Here is a 20,009-nt window from a genome sequence, read left to right on the forward strand (position 1 = left end):
AGTCATATAAGTAATAATTTTCATATAAGTATTAAGTATAAAAGTCATATAAGTAATAAAGTTTAAAAGTCATACAGGTAATAATTTTCATATAAGTATTAAGTGTAAAAGTCATATAAGTAATAAGTTTTGAAAGTCATACAGGTAATAATTTTCATATAAGTATTAAGTATAAAAGTCATATAAGTATTAAGTTTAAATATAGTCAAGAAGTCTATAAGTAAATAAATTTTCATATAAGTATTAAGTTAAGTCATATAAGTAATAAGTTTAAAAGTCATACAGTAATAAATTTTCATATAAGTATTAAGTGTAAAAGTCATATAAGTAATAAGTTTAAAAGTCATACAGGTAAATAATTTTCATATAAGTATTAAGTGTAAAAGTCATATAAGTAATAAGTTTAAAAGTCATACAGGTAAATAATTTTCATATAAGTATTAAGTTTATATAAGTCAAGAAGTCATATAAGTAATAAATTTTCATATAAGTATTAAGTATAAAAGTCATATAAGTATTAAGTTTAAAAGTCATACAGGTAAATAATTTTCATATAAGTATTAAGTGTAAAAGTCATATAAGTAATAAGTTTAAAAGTCATACAGGTAAATAATTTTCATATAAGTATTAAGTGTAAAAGTCATATAAGTATTAAGTTTATATAAGTCAAGAAGTCATATAAGTAATAAATTTTCATATAAGTATTAAGTATAAAAGTCATATAAGTATTAAGTTTATATAAGTAAATAAGTCATATATGTAAATAATTTTCATATAAGTATTAAGTGTAAAAGTCATATAAGTAATAAGTTTAAAAGTCATACAGGTAAATAATTTTCATATAAGTATTAAGTGTAAAAGTCATATAAGTATTAAGTTTATAAAGTCATGTAAGTAATAAATTTTCATATAAGTATTAAGTTTATATAAGTCAAGAAGTCATATAAGTAATAAATTTTCATATAAGTATTAAGTATAAAAGTCATATAAGTAATAAGTTTAAAAGTCATACAGGTAAATAATTTTCATATAAGTATTAAGTGTAAAAGTCATATAAGTAATAAGTTTAAAAGTCATACAGGTAAATAATTTTCATATAAGTATTAAGTGTAAAAGTCATATAAGTATTAAGTTTATAAAGTCATGTAAGTAATAAATTTTCATATAAGTATTAAGTATAAAAGTCATATAAGTAATAAGTTTAAAAGTCATACAGGTAAATAATTTTCATATAAGTATTAAGTGTAAAAGTCATATAAGTAATAAGTTTAAAAGTCATACAGGTAAATAATTTTCATATAAGTATTAAGTATTAAGTTTATATAAGTCAAGAAGTCATATAAGTAATAAATTTTCATATAAGTATTAAGTATAAAAGTCATATAAGTAATAAGTTTAAAAGTCATACAGGTAAATAATTTTCATATAAGTATTAAGTGTAAAAGTCATATAAGTAATAAGTTTAAAAGTCATACAGGTAAATAATTTTCATATAAGTATTAAGTTTATATAAGTCAAGAAGTCATATAAGTAATAAATTTTCATATAAGTATTAAGTATAAAAGTCATATAAGTATTAAGTTTATATAAGTCAAGAAGTCATATAAGTAATAAATTTTCATATAAGTATTAAGTGTAAAAGTCATATAAGTAATAAGTTTAAAAGTCATACAGGTAAATAATTTTCATATAAGTATTAAGTGTAAAAGTCATATAAGTATTAAGTTTATAAAGTCATGTAAGTAATAAATTTTCATATAAGTATTAAGTATAAAAGTCATATAAGTATTAAGTTTATATAAGTCAAGAAGTCATATAAGTAATAAATTTTCATATAAGTATTAAGTATAAAAGTCATATAAGTAATAAGTTTAAAAGTCATACAGGTAAATAATTTTCATATAAGTATTAAGTGTAAAAGTCATATAAGTAATAAGTTTAAAAGTCATACAGGTAAATAATTTTCATATAAGTATTAAGTGTAAAAGTCATATAAGTATTAAGTTTATATAAGTCAAGAAGTCATGTAAGTAATAAATTTTCATATAAGTATTAAGTATAAAAGTCATATAAGTAATAAGTTTAAAAGTCATACTGGTAAATAATTTTCATATAAGTATTAAGTGTAAAAGTCATATAAGTATTAAGTTTATAAAGTCATGTAAGTAATAAATTTTCATATAAGTATTAAGTTTATATAAGTCAAAAAGTCATACAAGTAAATAATTTTCATATAAGTATTAAGTGTAAAAGTCATATAAGTAATAAGTTTAAAAGTCATACAGGTAAATAATTTTCATATAAGTATTAAGTGTAAAAGTCATATAAGTAATAAGTTTGAAAGTCATACAGGTAAATAATTTTCATATAAGTATTAAGTATAAAAGTCATATAAGTAATAAGTTTAAAAGTCATACTGGTAAATAATTTTCATATAAGTATTAAGTGTAAAAGTCATATAAGTATTAAGTTTATAAAGTCATGTAAGTAATAAATTTTCATATAAGTATTAAGTTTATATAAGTCAAGAAGTCATATAAGTAATAAATTTTCATATAAGTATTAAGTATAAAAGTCATATAAGTAATAAGTTTAAAAGTCATACAGGTAAATAATTTTCATATAAGTATTAAGTGTAAAAGTCATATAAGTATTAAGTTTATAAAGTCATGTAAGTAATAAATTTTCATATAAGTATTAAGTGTAAAAGTCATATAAGTAATAAGTTTAAAAGTCATACAGGTAAATAATTTTCATATAAGTATTAAGTTTATAAAGTCATGTAAGTAATAAATTTTCATATAAGTAATAAATTTTCAAAAAAAAAACAGTGTGCAAAAATACTTTTGATGTTATAAGTTTGCTTATAACCATAGAGAGCTCTGAAAATCATATAAATTACCTATGGATATTTGAGTTTGTAAATTTTAAATGGGTCAAAGTAAATTTTCCATACGATTTCGGGTTGGTGAGGTCAACGTGGCAGCAAATATTTATAACAAATCTGCACAAATTTTTTCAAATTGACATGACTGAAATAGTACTTATATGAAAATGATTAGTTGTATGACTTTATAAGTTAGTACTTATATGAGAATTTTTTATTAGTGAAAACTAGTTAATATATGTTATATCTCTATATATTTCCATATATTTTAGTTGACTACGCTTTTTTACTGGTATGAAATTTTTCATTTAGTACTTGTATGAGAATTTTTATACTTGTATGACTTTATGAACTTAGTATTTATATGAAAATTTTTATACTTCTATGACTTTATAAGTTAAGTATTTATATGAAAAAGTTTTATTTTATAAGTATTTCAGTAAGTAATTTGTATACGTAAATTTGTGGATTCTTTTTTATTCCTGGTACCTGCTGCAGTTAGTTTAAATGGACAAATTTTGTTATATTAAAACAATATGACGAAATTTAATATTCTATACTTAACCAGTAGCATATGAAAGAAATATTTTAACTTTCTTTTAAACTATTCTTATTACACATAAAATATATGTGCTAATGGAATTGTATTAAATTAAGTGAAATATTTATGGTTATTACGCTCAAAAAAATACTTTCATATCATATATTTATTAATTAAAAATAAATATAATTGAATTTGAAATTATTAATTTCAAATCAAAGAAAAAATGTATATATTCTTAAAAAAGATATATACACATTATGCATTGAAATAAAGTAAAATGTATAAAAAATGATATTATTTGAAAGTTTAGCTAATATAAGAAGAAATATCGTTCTTACATAATTAAATAATAATATGTATAAGAGAACGAAAATTCTTTTCACGATACAAAAGGCAAAAATAATAAGCAACCGCCGTATTGCAACACAACACACATAACAAACAAACGACAGTTCCAATTTAATTGGACTGAATGAAAGAAGGCACAATATAAGAATTAATAAATATATATTTATATATATAAATGAATAAAAAATGGTATTTGGGGCTACCATAAGAATATATGTATAAAAGCAATCAAAATAAAGCTTTATAAAAAAATCGACAAAAAAATATATAAAGCAAGCGATAAATAAAAGGAAGAGCTTTATAAAAAAGTTAATGTGTTGTCTGTGTTTGTATATAAAGGTTGTCTTTTTATGTTTTGTGTATTGTATTGTGTAATTTTCAAATAAGAAAATATCATTTAAAATTTTATATAATATAAAAAAATATTATATAAAAAATAATATAAATAATATTATTCTGGTTGATCCTGCCAGTAGTTATATGCTTGTCTCAAAGATTAAGCCATGCATGTCTAAGTACAAACAAATTAAAAGTGAAACCGCAAAAGGCTCATTATATCAGTTATGGTTCCATAGATCGTTAACAGTTACTTGGATAACTGTGGTAATTCTAGAGCTAATACATGCAAAATAAACACGGACCTTTTGGAACGTGTGCTTTTATTAGGCTAAAACCAAGCGATCGTAAGATCGTTATATTGGTTGAACTCTAGATAACTTGCAGATCGTATGGTCTCGTACCGACGACAGATCTTTCAAATGTCTGCCCTATCAACTTTTGATGGTAGTATCTAGGACTACCATGGTTGCAACGGGTAACGGGGAATCAGGGTTCGATTCCGGAGAGGGAGCCTGAGAAACGGCTACCACATCTAAGGAAGGCAGCAGGCGCGTAAATTACCCACTCCCAGTTCGGGGAGGTAGTGACGAAAAATAACAATACAGGACTCATATCCGAGGCCCTGTAATTGGAATGAGTACACTTTAAATCCTTTAACAAGGACCTATTGGAGGGCAAGTCTGGTGCCAGCAGCCGCGGTAATTCCAGCTCCAATAGCGTATATTAAAGTTGTTGCGGTTAAAACGTTCGTAGTTGAATTTGTGCTTCATACGGGTAGTACAACTATAATTGTGGTATGTACATTACCTTATGTATGTAAGCGTATTACCGGTGGAGTTCTTATATATAATTAATACAATGTATTTTTTATATATTCCTCCTATTTAAACCTGCTTCAGTGCTCTTCATCGAGTGTTGTTGTGGGCCGGTACAATTACTTTGAACAAATTAGAGTGCTTAAAGCAGGCTCCAAATGCCTGAATATTTTGTGCATGGAATAATGAAATAAGACCTCTGTTCTACTTTCATTGGTTTTTAGATCAAGAGGTAATGATTAATAGAAGCAGTTTGGGGGCATTAGTATTACGACGCGAGAGGTGAAATTCTTGGACCGTCGTAAGACTAACTTAAGCGAAAGCATTTGCCAAAGATGTTTTCATTAATCAAGAACGAAAGTTAGAGGTTCGAAGGCGATCAGATACCGCCCTAGTTCTAACCATAAACGATGCCAGCTAGCAATTGGGTGTAGCTACTACTATGGCTCTCTCAGTCGCTTCCCGGGAAACCAAAGCTTTTGGGCTCCGGGGGAAGTATGGTTGCAAAGCTGAAACTTAAAGGAATTGACGGAAGGGCACCACCAGGAGTGGAGCCTGCGGCTTAATTTGACTCAACACGGGAAAACTTACCAGGTCCGAACATAAGCGTGTAAGACAGATTGATAGCTCTTTCTCGAATCTATGGGTGGTGGTGCATGGCCGTTCTTAGTTCGTGGAGTGATTTGTCTGGTTAATTCCGATAACGAACGAGACTCAAATATATTAAATAGATGCTTTCAGGATTATGGTGTTGAAGCTTATATAGCCTTCATTCATGCGTTCATCTTGAATGGACAAGTGTTTGAATGTGTTTATATAAGTGGAGTCGTACCTGTTGGTTTGTCCCATTATAAGGACACTAGCTTCTTAAATGGACAAATTGCGTCTAGCAGTAACGAGATTGAGCAATAACAGGTCTGTGATGCCCTTAGATGTCCTGGGCTGCACGCGCGCTACAATGAAAGTATCAACGTGTATTTCCTAGACCGAGAGGTCCGGGTAAACCGCTGAACCACTTTCATGCTTGGGATTGTGAACTGAAACTGTTCACATGAACTTGGAATTCCCAGTAAGTGTGAGTCATTAACTCGCATTGATTACGTCCCTGCCCTTTGTACACACCGCCCGTCGCTACTACCGATTGAATTATTTAGTGAGGTCTCCGGACGTGATCACTGTGACGCCTTGTGTTTCACGGTTGTTTCGCAAAAGTTGACCGAACTTGATTATTTAGAGGAAGTAAAAGTCGTAACAAGGTTTCCGTAGGTGAACCTGCGGAAGGATCATTATTGTGTTCCTATCCGAAAAAATATAATATATATATATATATATAAAAAAAGAAAACAAACAAAACAAAAAAAAAAAAAAAAAGAATAAAAAAGAAAAAAAAAATATACATTTTTTTTTTCTTTTTGTTCTTTTCATTCGATATGTTTTGAATTATTGATAATTATTATATAAATCTTATGGGTATATCAATAATTCGTATAAAACATATTTGAGTGTTTTTCTTTTTTTTCTTTTTTTTTTTTTTACTCCTTGTAATGCATTATGAACAGTATATTATACATATATTGGGAATTTCGCATACATTGTATTTGAACGCTAAAAAACCTTTAAACATATATAGCTGTACTTATTATTATAAAAATGATAAGTTAATTTGTTCACATTAACGTGCAATTCCTTTTTTATGGTTATTTTCTATTTGTGTTTAAGTATATGTTATATACATGTGTCATATACGTTAGTATAAGTATATGTATTATATACATATCATATACGTAGTATAGTATATAAATATACTCTGGTCTGTTTTTATTCAAGAAGTTATGGTTAAATGCACAAATAAAAGAGAATAACTAAAAACTGGTATTGCTGTTTTTGTTGACCTAAGACATGCGCAGCTTGCAAATGTTTGGGTTTAAAATTACAATTTATTGAAAGATGTGTTGGAATTTTATTTTAAAAATTTGTTATAAATATTATTATTATTATTCTTTCAATAAATTAAAAACTCTTGACTTTGAATCAAAAAACACAAAAAATTTTTACTCTAAGCGGTGGATCACTCGGCTCATGGGTCGATGAAGAACGCAGCAAACTGTGCGTCATCGTGTGAACTGCAGGACACATGAACATCGACATTTTGAACGCATATTGCGGTCCATGCTGTTATGTACTTTAATTAATTTTAAAGTGCTGCTTGGACTACATATGGTTGAGGGTTGTAAGACTATGCTAAATTAGTTGCTTATTCTTTTAGTTAATTAAAAGAATTTAAGCATATGGTATATTATTGGATTGTGTTTTCCAATCCATAATATTAATAGCATAAAAAGAAATATATACAATATATTCTTGAATACCTCATATTTGAACGAAATTTTATAATAAATGAGAATCTTAGTATTCCCAAAATAAAAAAAAAATTTCAATATTATTTAAAATATATTTAAATAAATACATTACGAGGACAGTCTAGCATAAAATATATTCATATTGTGACCTAGACCTTAAGTCCCTAATGGTATTTATTTAAAAAGTGGAGTGATTTAAAATTATATATATTTTAATAATATGAAATGTATTAATAATTTGAATTGGGATGAAAAGATTTTATGTTTATTATTAGAAATTTATAAAATGGTATCGAGATATAAAATATGTTTCTTTAAAATAGCGAAAAAAAAAAAAAAAAATAATAATAATAATAAATTTTTTATACAACCTCAACTCATATGGGACTACCCCCTGAATTTAAGCATATTAATGAGGGGAGGAAAAGAAACTAACAAGGATTTTCTTAGTAGCGGCGAGCGAAAAGAAAATAGTTCAGCACTAAGTCACTTTGTCTATATGGCAAATGTGAGATGCAGTGTATGGAATATCTTAATATCTAGTATGAGAAATTAACGATTTAAGTCCTTCTTAAATGAGGCCATTTACCCATAGAGGGTGCCAGGCCCGTATAACGTTAATGATTACTAGAAAGATATTTCCAAAGAGTCGTGTTGCTTGATAGTGCAGCACTAAGTGGGTGGTAAACTCCATCTAAAACTAAATATAACCATGAGACCGATAGTAAACAAGTACCGTGAGGGAAAGTTGAAAAGAACTCTGAATAGAGAGTTAAATAGTACGTGAAACTGCTTAGAGGTTAAGCCCGATGAACCTGAATATCCATTATGAAAAATTCATCATTATAACTGTGGTATTTAATTTTAAATATTATAGTAATAGTGTGCATTTTTTTCATATAAGGACATTGTAATCTATTAACATAATAAAGTATTTATCAAAAGATCATTGGTTTTAAGTTTATTCAAATTAATTTGCTTTTAGCTTATTAACATAGAATAAATACTGATGATTTGATAAAGTGTTGATAGATTTTATTATATATAATGCTAAAATTCTTTTGAATTTTACAATAATATTATTATCATTGATTTTAATATTAATTGTATGCATTTATATGATTAACAATGCGAAAGATTCAGGATACCTTCGGGACCCGTCTTGAAACACGGACCAAGGAGTCTAACATATGTGCAAGTCATTGGGTTATATTAAACCTAATGGCGTAATTAACTTAACTGTATGGGATTAATTTTTAGTGTATTACACTATTAATTCAATCCCGGGGCGTTCCATATAGTTATGTATAATGGTAATTTATTATTATTTATACCTCTAACTGGAGCGTACCTTGAGCATATATGCTGTGACCCGAAAGATGGTGAACTATACTTGATCAGGTTGAAGTCAGGGGAAACCCTGATGGAAGACCGAAACAGTTCTGACGTGCAAATCGATTGTCAGAATTGAGTATAGGGGCGAAAGACCAATCGAACCATCTAGTAGCTGGTTCCCTCCGAAGTTTCCCTCAGGATAGCTGGTGCATTTAAATATTATGTAAAATAATCTTATCTGGTAAAGCGAATGATTAGAGGCCTTAGGGTCGAAACGACCTTAACCTATTCTCAAACTTTAAATGGGTAAGAACCTCACCTTTCTTGATATGAAGGTTGAGGTTATGATATAATGTGCCCAGTGGGCCACTTTTGGTAAGCAGAACTGGCGCTGTGGGATGAACCAAACGTAATGTTACGGTGCCTAAATTAACAACTCATGCAGATACCATGAAAGGCGTTGGTTGCTTAAAACAGCAGGACGGTGGACATGGAAGTCGTAATCCGCTAAGGAGTGTGTAACAACTCACCTGCCGAAGCAACTAGCCCTTAAAATGGATGGCGCTTAAGTTGTATACCTATACATTACCGCTAAAGTAGATGATTTATAATACAATTTCGGTTGGATTATAAATTTTGAAACTTTAGTGAGTAGGAGGGTACAATGGTGTGCTTAGAAGTGTTTGGCGTAAGCCTGCATGGAGCCGCTATTGGTACAGATCTTGGTGGTAGTAGCAAATAATCGAATGAGACCTTGGAGGACTGAAGTGGAGAAGGGTTTCGTGTGAACAGTGGTTGATCACGAGTTAGTCGGTCCTAAGTTCAAGGCGAAAGCCGAAAATTTTCAAGTTTTAATGAAATGAAGTGAAATTTAATTTTTTTATTTCATAGTAATTAAACACTTGAATAATTTTGAACGAAAGGGAATACGGTTCCAATTCCGTAACCTGTTGAGTATCCGTTTGTTATTAAAAATGGGCCTTGTGCTCATCCTGGCAACAGGAACGACCATAAAGAAGCCGTCGAGAGGTATCGGAAGAGTTTTCTTTTCTGTTTTATAGTCGTACTACCATGGAAGTCTTTCGAAGAGAGATATGGTAGATGGACTAGAAGAGCATGACATTTACTGTTGTGTCGATATTTTCTCCTCGGACCTTGAAAATTTATGGTGGGGTTACGCAAACTTCTCAACAGGCCGTACCAATATCCGCAGCTGGTCTCCAAGGTGAAGAGTCTCTAGTCGATAGAATAATGTAGGTAAGGGAAGTCGGCAAATTAGATCCGTAACTTCGGGATAAGGATTGGCTCTGAAGATTGAGATAGTCGGGCTTGATTGGGAAGCAATACCATGGTTTATGTACTCGTTCTGGGTAAATAGAGAATTTCGGTTCTTGTTCCCCGGATAGTAGTTACGTAGCCAATTGTGGAACTTTCTTGCTAAAATTTTTAAAGGATTATATCGTAAGATATGTATTCTTTTTAAATTATAACGATTATCAATTAACAATCAATTCAGAACTGGCACGGACTTGGGGAATCCGACTGTCTAATTAAAACAAAGCATTGTGATGGCCCTAACGGGTGTTGACACAATGTGATTTCTGCCCAGTGCTCTGAATGTCAAAGTGAAGAAATTCAAGTAAGCGCGGGTAAACGGCGGGAGTAACTATGACTCTCTTAAGGTAGCCAAATGCCTCGTCATCTAATTAGTGACGCGCATGAATGGATTAACGAGATTCCCTCTGTCCCTATCTACTCATTCGTTAGTTGACTTTCGACGCGGATAGACGTGCGTGCGCATCGTTGCGATTTATTCAAAGTGTTTTTTCTCGGTGACTTTTGCGATTTTGGCGATTCTCTTTTGTGCGGTTATTTGTTTACGCGATTTGGCTGGCACCGTTATTGCCTGGCGCGCGTGTGTAGCGGTACGGTGGAATTGTTTGTGTAATCGTGGTAGCGTGGGTTAGTGACCGCGAGTGGTTTTGTGCGGGTACACATTTTTTGTACAATTTGTGCATTTTTTGTGTACTAACTCGATAGATATAGCGGTAAGTAATTTTATTTATAATTACTTTATATACGGACAACGTGGTCATCCACGTTGTTGTTATTGGTGGAAGTTTCGCACGGTTCCAGTCTAGCTCCGTGTTGTTGGCACTCTTGCTGACTGGACTGCCCGCCAGTAGTACTGTGCTGAGCATCTGGCGCTTAGTTGGCTCAGTGTCAAGGGGATCTGGACAGGTTTGCCCAAAGGGTGCTTGCGTCTGTCCAGTGTTGGAGATTGCGACTCCTGTGAGGACCAACGGTCATACCAGTGAACCGTTTAGCCCACGGTGCGATTCGGCTCAGCGCCACATCGGTCGACTCTCGGTCCGTTTCGGGGACATTGTCTGTCCGGCGGCCAATTGAGTGGCCTTGATCCGACCAAGGGTTGGGGTTGTGGGCTGTGCCACTGCGGGCTCGCTATAATCGACCGTTTGGGTGGTCGCTGCTATTGAGCGGGCCTTTGCGTGGGTCGCATTTTTCAGCGCGTTCAGACGTACGTATCTGGAGAGCAGCTGCTCCGGAGTCTTTTTGTCCTGAGCCTTCTACGCTAGTGGTACGCCAGCGGATCAGTTTCGACTGAGGGTTAGTCGGGAAGCAGGATGCCTCCAGGACGGAAGAGGAGGACGAAGGCCCTCGCTGGAAGCGGAGAATCCGCCGCTTCAACTGTCGTGGATGACTCCACGTCGGGCGGTGAGGGGGAGGTGACGGGAGCGACGGTAAGGTCTCCGCCGAGGAGCAAAGCGCGGTTGGGGTCGCCGCGTAAAGACGACGTAAGTGAGGGAGGGAGCGGGAGTTGTGGCGGGAGTGCCGGTGTGGCCTCCGCTGAGAAGGCGGTTACGCGTGCGGGGTCGCCGCGTAACGTTGGGGGAAGTGTGGGAGGGAGCGGGAGTGCCATCGTGGCCTCCACCGAGAAAACGGTAGCGCGTGCGGGATCGTCGCGCAAGGACGAAGAGAGCGGTAGCGGGAGCGTGGTCCATCCGGCTAGTACGGTGGGCAAGGGAGTGGGCGTCGCGAAAGGGGGCGCTGCTAGGACGGGCAATCGCGTCTCGGGTGCCAACAAGGAGGGTGCGCGAGTTCCCTCAAGGGGTACTGTGGTTGTTGGGGGCGGGGCAGTCAGCCATGTTGCGGCTGCCAAGCGGATAACGGGGGAGTTGAACGAGTTGGTGTTTGACTCCAAAAACTTCGATGTTGGGGCCGCGAAGGGGCTGATGGAGCTTGCCTCAAAGTATGAGGCGCTACTGATGACGGTCATTACCGAGAATGCCCATCTTCGCGGTCAGGTAGATGCCCTTAGGGGGAGTTGTGGGAGATCCTCCTCTTCGGCGCCGAGCAGGTCAATGCCGGCTCCGTCGGCACCGATGCCTGCGCCTCCAGCACCTGTGCTTGAGGCAATCGCACCGGTGACGCCGAAGCCTGTGGAGACCTGGTCGGTCGTGGTCAGGAGTAAGGGGCCTGCAACTTCCTCTAAGGAAGTGATCAAAAAAGTGGTCAAAGAGGTGGGTCCCTCACTTGGAGTGAGGGTCCACGAAGTGAGACCAATTAAGGGTGGTGGGGCCGTCATTCGCACTCCCTCTGTTTTGGAGAGAGAACGAATGGCGAGTAATAAGAAGTTTGAGGAGGTGGGGTTGGACGTTACTGTCAACCGGAAGTTGGGTCGTCGGGTGGTAGTCCAGGGGGTCCATACGGAGATCCCCCATGAGGAATTCATGGAGGAACTACTCCGGCTGAACCTCCAGGATTTCAGCCCGGCATCCCAGAGGACTGACGTGAGGATGGTCAGTCGTCCCTGGAAGGTGGCCGCTGATGGTAGCACCAATGTCGTCCTTGAGGGTACGGACAAGTTGATGTCCGCCCTCTTGGAGGCAGGTCGGTGCTACATAAAGTGGTTCTCCTTCAGGGTGCGACCGGATAGCCCCGTCGCTGGATGCTTCCGGTGTATGGGATTTGACCATAGGGTGGCTGAGTGCAGGGCTAGGTCAGATGTCTGCCGGAGGTGCGGTCAAGAAGGCCACAAAGCTGCCGGTTGCGTCAATGCACCACATTGTCGCAACTGTGAGTTTAAGGGTAGGCCAGCTGGGCATCTTATGATGTCAGCTGTCTGCCCTATTTACTGTGGCATTGTTGAGCGCGCCCTCGCCAGACACTGATGGGGGGGATTATCCAGCTCAACTGTCAGGGCTCTTATGCCGTAATGTGTGAGTTGGGGGGTTGTATGGTAGAGGGTGGGTGCGGTATTGCTCTACTCCAGGAGCCCTACGCCACCAATGGTGTGGTTCGGGGTCTTCCTGGGGGTTTTAGGATCTTCACTGATCTTAGAGCTAACGCCGCAATAGTTGTGAATAATCCACGCTACGATTGTGTAGTTGTGGATTCTTCACAACTGGGTATATGTGTAGCGATAGATGGGGAGTTCGGTAGGATGATTGTCGCTAGTTTATACTGTAAATATAGCGAGCCCCTAGAGCCCTACCTGGGCTACATGGATAAGCTACTACTACTTGCGAGTAGTAGCCCATTTATCCTAGGGTTGGATGCGAATGCCTCGTCCTCGATGTGGTTTAGTAAGGTATCCCGGCATTCGTCTGGATACCAAAGCCACAGTCGAGGCGAGGCATTAAGCGAATGGGTGGTGGCTAATAGCCTCCACGTCTTGAATGAGCCGAGCGAGTGGTATACGTTCGATGGGCCTGGGGGCGTGAGCGACATTGACGTGACGCTTATGAACGAGGCAGCAAGTAGGGCTTTCAGTGTTAGTTGGGAGGTTAGGGGAGGGTGGGGATTGAGTGATCATAATTTGCTTCAAATTATGGTTACCCCTCGATCTCCTCCCTCACCTTATGAGAGTCCATTGCGGCGATGGCGTACCTCTGGTACTGACTGGAACCAATATGGGCTCTTGGTTAGGGAAGCGGTATCCGATGTACCGCTTAGTGAGTTTGAGGAGTTGGGGGTTGACGAGCAAATTGCTCGTCTATACGGGGTAGTTTGGGGAGTAAATGATAGGGTATTTAGGAGGTGTGAAAGTCGTAAGATTAGTAAAATTAAATGGTGGACGCGTGAGTTAACCTTGAAGAGGAGGACTGTCAGGCGTTTGAGGCGAAAGTTTCAACGTGCTCGTCGGTCCGATTCTGATAGGCTGTCCCAGCTTAGGCGGGAATTTAGTTGTGCGGATAGGGAGTATAAAGAGATGTTAGTTAAAATTAAAGAAGAAGAGTGGAGGAGTTTTGTTAGAGAGGATAGGAACGACCCCTGGGGTCAGGTCTATAGGATCTGCAGGGGTCGTAGGAGGGAGGATATCACCTCTCTTCGCGTCGGTGACACTCTGTTATCGTCGTGGAGAGAGTGTGCGGGGGTTCTGTTAGGTGCGTTCTTTCCTAGGTCGGAGGTGCAGGTACCTCAAGCACAAGAGGTGCCTGTCCCTCCATTAGATGATGGGGAGTTGGGGTACGCCTTTGGCCTGGTTAGGTCTAAACGGTCCCCAGGTTTTGATGGTTTGAACGGAGAGATGTGTAAAAGCTTATGGAAGTTCATTCCGGAATACCTGGAGGCCATTTATAATAAGTGCGTCTGGGAGGGATACTTTCCACGCGAGTGGAAAAGTGCTAGGGTTGTTCCTCTCCTGAAGTCCCCTGATAAGGTCAGGAGCGATCCTCGATCTTATCGGGGCATCAGTCTCCTTCCAGTACTTGGAAAAGTGCTGGAAAGGGTCATGGTGGAACGGCTTCAGGAGCTAACGCGGGGTATGTGGTCGGATAGGCAGTTTGGGTTCAGGAAAGGACGCAGTATAGAGGATGCGTGGTTTTTTGTTCAGAATGTCGTTAGGGAGAATGTCAACAAGTATGTCCTTGGCATATTTGTTGACTTCAAGGGGGCATTTGACTACCTAAGCTGGGATCGAGTGTTGCAACGGCTGGAGGAGCTTGGCTGTCCGGAAATTACTCTTTGGCGGAGTTATTTTTCGGACAGAAAGGCCTCTCTTGTCGGCATGAATGGGAGTGTGGAGATTGGAGTTGTTCGAGGCTGCCCGCAGGGTTCCATCTGTGGTCCATATATTTGGAACCTTATGATGGACACTCTGCTTGGGCAGCTCGAGCCACTCTGTAAATGTTGCGCGTATGCGGACGACCTTCTTCTTATGGTTGAAGGTCGCTCGAGGTTGGATTTAGAACGGGCGGGAGGAGATCTCTTAGAGATCGTTAATTCTTGGGGCTTAGGTGTGGGGGTTGACATATCGATGGAAAAGACGGTGGCAATGCTGCTGAAAGGTAGATTGTCGCCGTCTCGTCCACCGATTGTCCGTGTGAACGGGGTCAGCATCAGATATGTGACGCAAGTCAAATATCTGGGGCTGACCATAAGTGAAAGGTTGTGTTTTACTCCACACTTTGCGAGCGTGAAGGAGCGACTGCAGGCAACCGTAGGCAAAATACGACGTATTTTGAGGAGCGATTGGGGTCTCGGACGTCGTGCTGTCCGCACCATATATCGTGGCTTGTTTGTGGCCTGTGCCACATATGGAGCCCCTGTATGGTGGGAGGCAGCCACGACTGTCATGGGGTCTCAAAAACTCCTCTCAATACAGCGTTGTATGATGCTTGCTTGCTTGCCTGTATGTCGCACCGTCTCAACGGATGCGATGCAGGTTTTGTTAGGTGCACCCCCTCTTGACCTGATTGTCATACAGAGAGCTGTTGCATTCAGGTTAAGAAGGGGTTTGAGTGTGTCATTGCTGCGGAACGATTGGATTTCCGACGATGATGTGGAGAGGGAGGGATATCTAGGGAGCAAGAGGCTCCTAGATGATAGGGTTAGGTGTAGGTGGCAACAACGTTGGGACAATAGTCCTAACGGCCGAGTGACGTACGAGTACATTCGGGACGTGGGGTTCGTTGAGGATAACCCAGATTTTAGATTCTGTCTAAGTCTGGGTTTCTTGTTTACGGGGCATGGGCCTCTGAATGCATTTTTGCATCAGAGGCACCTATCAGATACGTCAGGGTGTTTTTGTGGGGCGGAGTTGGAGAATTGGTCGCATTTAATTGCGGAGTGCCCGATGTACTCGGACATTAGGGATCTGGGTGGTATGGGGATTAGCTGGACTGATGGACGATTAGATGTTAGTGGTGTGATCTCCACTAGTCGGAATACCGAACAGTTAGGGTTGTTTGCGCGTGAGTTATTTAAGCGGCGAAGGCGGTTAGCTGGAAATTAGGGTTTTAGTTTTTTGTATGAGTGTTAGGTGTTTGCGTTGTGGGTATTTTATGTGTTAGTGGGGTCCAACCTCACCTTCTTTGCTGGCCACCAGTCCGGAGCAGTATGGAAGCTCAACTGGTAGTAGTTTCGGCTACGAAGTCTGACCGGAGACTTAATTCTGGTACCACGGGGAGCAGGAGCCCTTGGAGGTAACTCCAACCTGCTCATGCGGACTGGCCCCTCGGGGAGTATCGTGGTGGTTGTGGTTGAAACCCAAATCGCGGGAAGAACTGACTTTGTCAGTTGAATGTGGAGTTGCATTGCAACCGGGTGCCGGACCCAAAGCACGGCAGAGGTTTTAGATGGGCCTCGAACCCTACCAAGGTGGTTAGTGTGTCCATTCCACACTGCCAATTGGTACTGAAAATGCTTAGCATTCTCAGGGCGCTGATCAACGCATTGATTTGATCCGCTGTGCTTTTGAGCGCCGTGGAGTAAGGTTGTCGTCAGCAGGTACCCACGTAAAACACACCGGACGTTGTCCCTATCTACTCAGTTGCGTTTGAACAGCCGAAGCGAACGGACGTGTGCGCGGACGATTCAGTTTTTACGGAGCGTTAGTATTGATGACGGTGTTGTGGTGCTTTTGTTGCCGAAAACAATTGAAGGTCATCATTGTGCGAACAATAGACGCAAGTGTAGTGCGGGACAACTTAGTTTGAAAAGTTTCCCAAGATAAAGTGATTAGTGTGGGTTTTCCCAAATAGTGTGCGAAAAATAGACGCAAAACAGTGTGGGTTTTTCCCAAAGAGTGTACACACAATAGATGTGCAGTGTGGGTGCTACCCAAATAATTGTGTAAACAATAGACACAATTTTTGTGCGGGAAAATATACATTTCCCAAAAAAGGGATTAAGTGCAGTGATAAAAGTGTTTGTGTGTGTGCTACCTAACGCAGGTAGAACTTTTGTGAGAGAGCTCAAGAGAGTTCTAGTGCGTGAAACAATAGAAGTACAGTGTGGGTATCACCGAATTATTGTGCAAACAATAAACAATAGACGCCAGTGAAGTTTGGGATTTTCCCAAAGTGTACGAAGGACGTAATAATAATTACTAAGTGCGGGTTGGGTAATTCCCAAAAACGTGTATTTTGCTGCAATGTCTGCAGCACGTAAGAGAGGAGCAAAGTGCATCAGTGGAGCGAGCGATGACTCAGGGCCCAAGGTGGTCGATGTCGAGTCATCCGACGATGATGGAGTGGAGCAGTCCCGAAAAGCGCGTAGGAAGGCGCGCTTGGAGAAAGCAGAAAAGGAGGCAAAGGACAGCGGCAGGAAGGAGAAATCAAAGAAGGCAAAGGAAGGAAAAGAGGAGGTAATTGAAAAACCAAATTCCGTTAGCGGAAATGAGGGTAATTCTGTTGATGGTGTGGGTAGCTTTATATCGCCTGATGCTAAGAGCCACCTTAATGCTATGTCGGACTTAACTGTTGAGTTAAGCCGCATGGTGTTCGGGGGGGAGGAGCTCGAGGTATCTAGGCTCATGAAAATTGGTAGGGAATATGAATCACTGTTACTTACAGTGATTCTGGAGAATGCCGAACTTCGAGGGCAGATAAATGCACTGCACAAGGTAAATAGTGCAGTAACGAGTGCAATGAAGAGTGCAGCTGCAGCTGGTCATTCGACCAGAAGCATGGAGGCTCCTGTGTCTTCGGCGATTGCCCCACCGGCACCTGTGCTGGAGGCAATAGCGCCAAAGGAGCCTAAACCTGTGGAGACCTGGTCTGTTGTGGTCAGAAGCAAGGCTCCAGCCACCTCATCAAAGGAGGTGGCCAAAAAGGTTTTAAAGGAAGTGGGACCTTCTCTTGGCGTGCGTGTGCACGCAGTGAAGCAAATGAAGGATGGTGGTGTGGTCATTCGGACCCCCTCCATCAAGGAAAGGGATATGGTGGTGAAAAACACCAAATTTGCTGAGGTCGGTCTTAGGGTGACCGTCAATAAAAAGGCGAGGAAAAGGGTCGTTGTGCAGGGTGTGCACACCGAATTCAAGCTGGAGGAGTTCATGGATGAACTATTCGAGAACACCATTAAGAAGAGTTGCCCTGGGGTGAAGAAAACCGACGTCTGCGTAATAAGCAATTCATGGAATAAGGAGAATGGTAAGCTGACCGTCGTCCTAGAAGGAGAGGACGAGGTGATCGCAAGTCTTTTGAAGGTAGGAAGGGTCTACGTGAAGTGGTTCTCCTTCCGTGTTCGTGCGGATAGCCCAGTTGCCGGTTGTTTCCGGTGTATGGGCTTTGACCACCGAGTTGCAAATTGTCCGGCCAAGTCCGATGTCTGCCGGAGGTGTGGCCAAGAGGGTCACAAGGCGGCACGTTGCGCCAATGCCCCGCATTGTCGCAACTGCCACTTGAAGGGGAAGCCGGCTGGACATCTCATGATGTCCGCCGCCTGTCCAGTATATTGCGGCATAGTCGAGCGCGCGCTTGCCAAACATTGATGGGCGCGCTAAAACGTTCGATTGGGTAGGTTAAGTAAGGGGGTTTGCTGGGGGTTTGGGATGGGAGTGTGGGGTCTAGCCCCTGGTCACCAGTCCAGAGCAGTATGGAAGCTCAACTGGTAGTAGTTTCGGCTACGAAGTCTGACCGGAGACTTAATTCTGGTACCACGGGGAGCAGGAGCCCTTGGAGTTCGCTCCAACCTGCTCATGCGGTAGGCCCCTTGGGGAGTATCGTGGTGGTTGTGGTTTATACCCAAATCGCGGGAAGAGTGTTTCGATCACTCAATGTGGAGTTGCATTGCAACCGGGTGCCGGACCCATAGTACGGCAGAGGTTTTAGATGGGCCTCGAACCCTACCAAGGTGGTTAGTGTGTCCATTCCACACTGCCAATTGGTACTGAAAATGCTTAGCATTCTCAGGGCGCTGATCAACGCATTGATTTGATCCGTTGTACTTTTGAGTACCGTAGAGTAAGGTTGTCATCAGCAGGTACCTACGTTAAACACACCGGACGTTGTCCCTATCTACTCAGTTGCGTTTGAACAGCCGAAGCGAACGGACGTGTGCGCGGACGATTCAGTTTTTACGGAGCGTTAGTATTGATGACGGTGTTGTGGTGCTTTTGTTGCCGAAAACAATTGAAGGTCATCATTGTGCGAACAATAGACGCAAGTGTAGTGCGGGACAACTTAGTTGAAAAGTTTCCCAAGATAAAGTGATTAGTGTGGGTTTTTCCCAAACAGTGTGCGAAAAATAGACGCAAAAACAGTGTGGGTTTTTCCCAAATAGATGTGCAGTGTGGGTGTTACCCAAATATTGTGTGAACAATAGACGCAATTTTTGTGCGGGAAAATATACATTTCCCAAAAAGGGATTAAGTGCAGTGACAAAAGTATTTGTGTGTGTGCTACCTAACGCAGGTAGAACTTTTTGTGAGAGAGCACAAGAAAGTTCCAGTGCGTGAAACAATAGAAGTACAGTGTGGGTGTCACCGAATTATTGTGCAAACAATAAACAATAGACGCCAGTGAAGTTTGGGATTTTTCCCAAAAGTGTTCGAAGGACGTAATAATTATTACTAAGTGCGGGTTGGGTAATCCCCAAAAGCGTGTATTTCGCTGCAATGTCTGCAGCACGTAAAAGAGGAGCAAAGTGCATCAGTGGAGCGAGCGATGACTCAGGGCCCAAAGTGGTCGATGTCGAGTCATCCGACGATGATGGAGTGGAGCAGTCCCGAAAAGCGCGTAGGAAGGCGCGCTTGGAGAAAGCAGAAAAGGAGGCAAAGGACAGCGGCAGGAAGGAGAAATCAAAGAAGGCAAAGGAAGGAAAAGAGGAGGTAATTGAAAAACCAAATTCCGTTAGCGGAAATGAGGGTAATTCTGTTGATGGTGTGGGTAGCTTTATATCGCCTGATGCTAAGAGCCACCTTAATGCTATGTCGGACTTAACTGTTGAGTTAAGCCGCATGGTGTTCGGGGGAGAGGAGCTCGAGGTATCTAGGCTCATGAAAATTGGTAGGGAATACGAATCACTATTACTTACAGTGATTCTGGAGAATGCCGAACTTCGCGGGCAGATAAATGCACTGCACAAGGTAAATAGTGCAGTAACGAGTGCAATGAAGAGTGCAGCTGCAGCTG

The 20,009-nt window shown here is 39.7% G+C and overlaps 2 non-coding genes and 1 pseudogene across 2 annotated transcripts; all 3 read left to right on the top strand.

Annotated features, from left to right (window-relative positions):
* The first annotated feature begins 4,232 nt into the window (after positions 1-4,232).
* LOC125779996 (small subunit ribosomal RNA) lies at positions 4,233-6,222 on the top strand. The gene has a single exon (XR_007423496.1). It is a non-coding gene; the product is annotated as a small subunit ribosomal RNA (ribosomal RNA).
* A 763-nt stretch (positions 6,223-6,985) lies between these two features.
* Positions 6,986-7,164, top strand: LOC125779993 (5.8S ribosomal RNA). The gene has a single exon (XR_007423493.1). It is a non-coding gene; the product is annotated as a 5.8S ribosomal RNA (ribosomal RNA).
* Positions 7,165-7,660: 496 nt separating this feature from the next.
* Positions 7,661-10,432, top strand: LOC125780010 (large subunit ribosomal RNA; annotated as a pseudogene).
* Positions 10,433-20,009: the final 9,577 nt, after the last annotated feature.

This window comes from Bactrocera dorsalis, unplaced genomic scaffold (assembly GCF_023373825.1).
Source record: "Bactrocera dorsalis isolate Fly_Bdor unplaced genomic scaffold, ASM2337382v1 BdCtg032, whole genome shotgun sequence".
Taxonomy (NCBI): domain Eukaryota; kingdom Metazoa; phylum Arthropoda; class Insecta; order Diptera; family Tephritidae; genus Bactrocera; species Bactrocera dorsalis.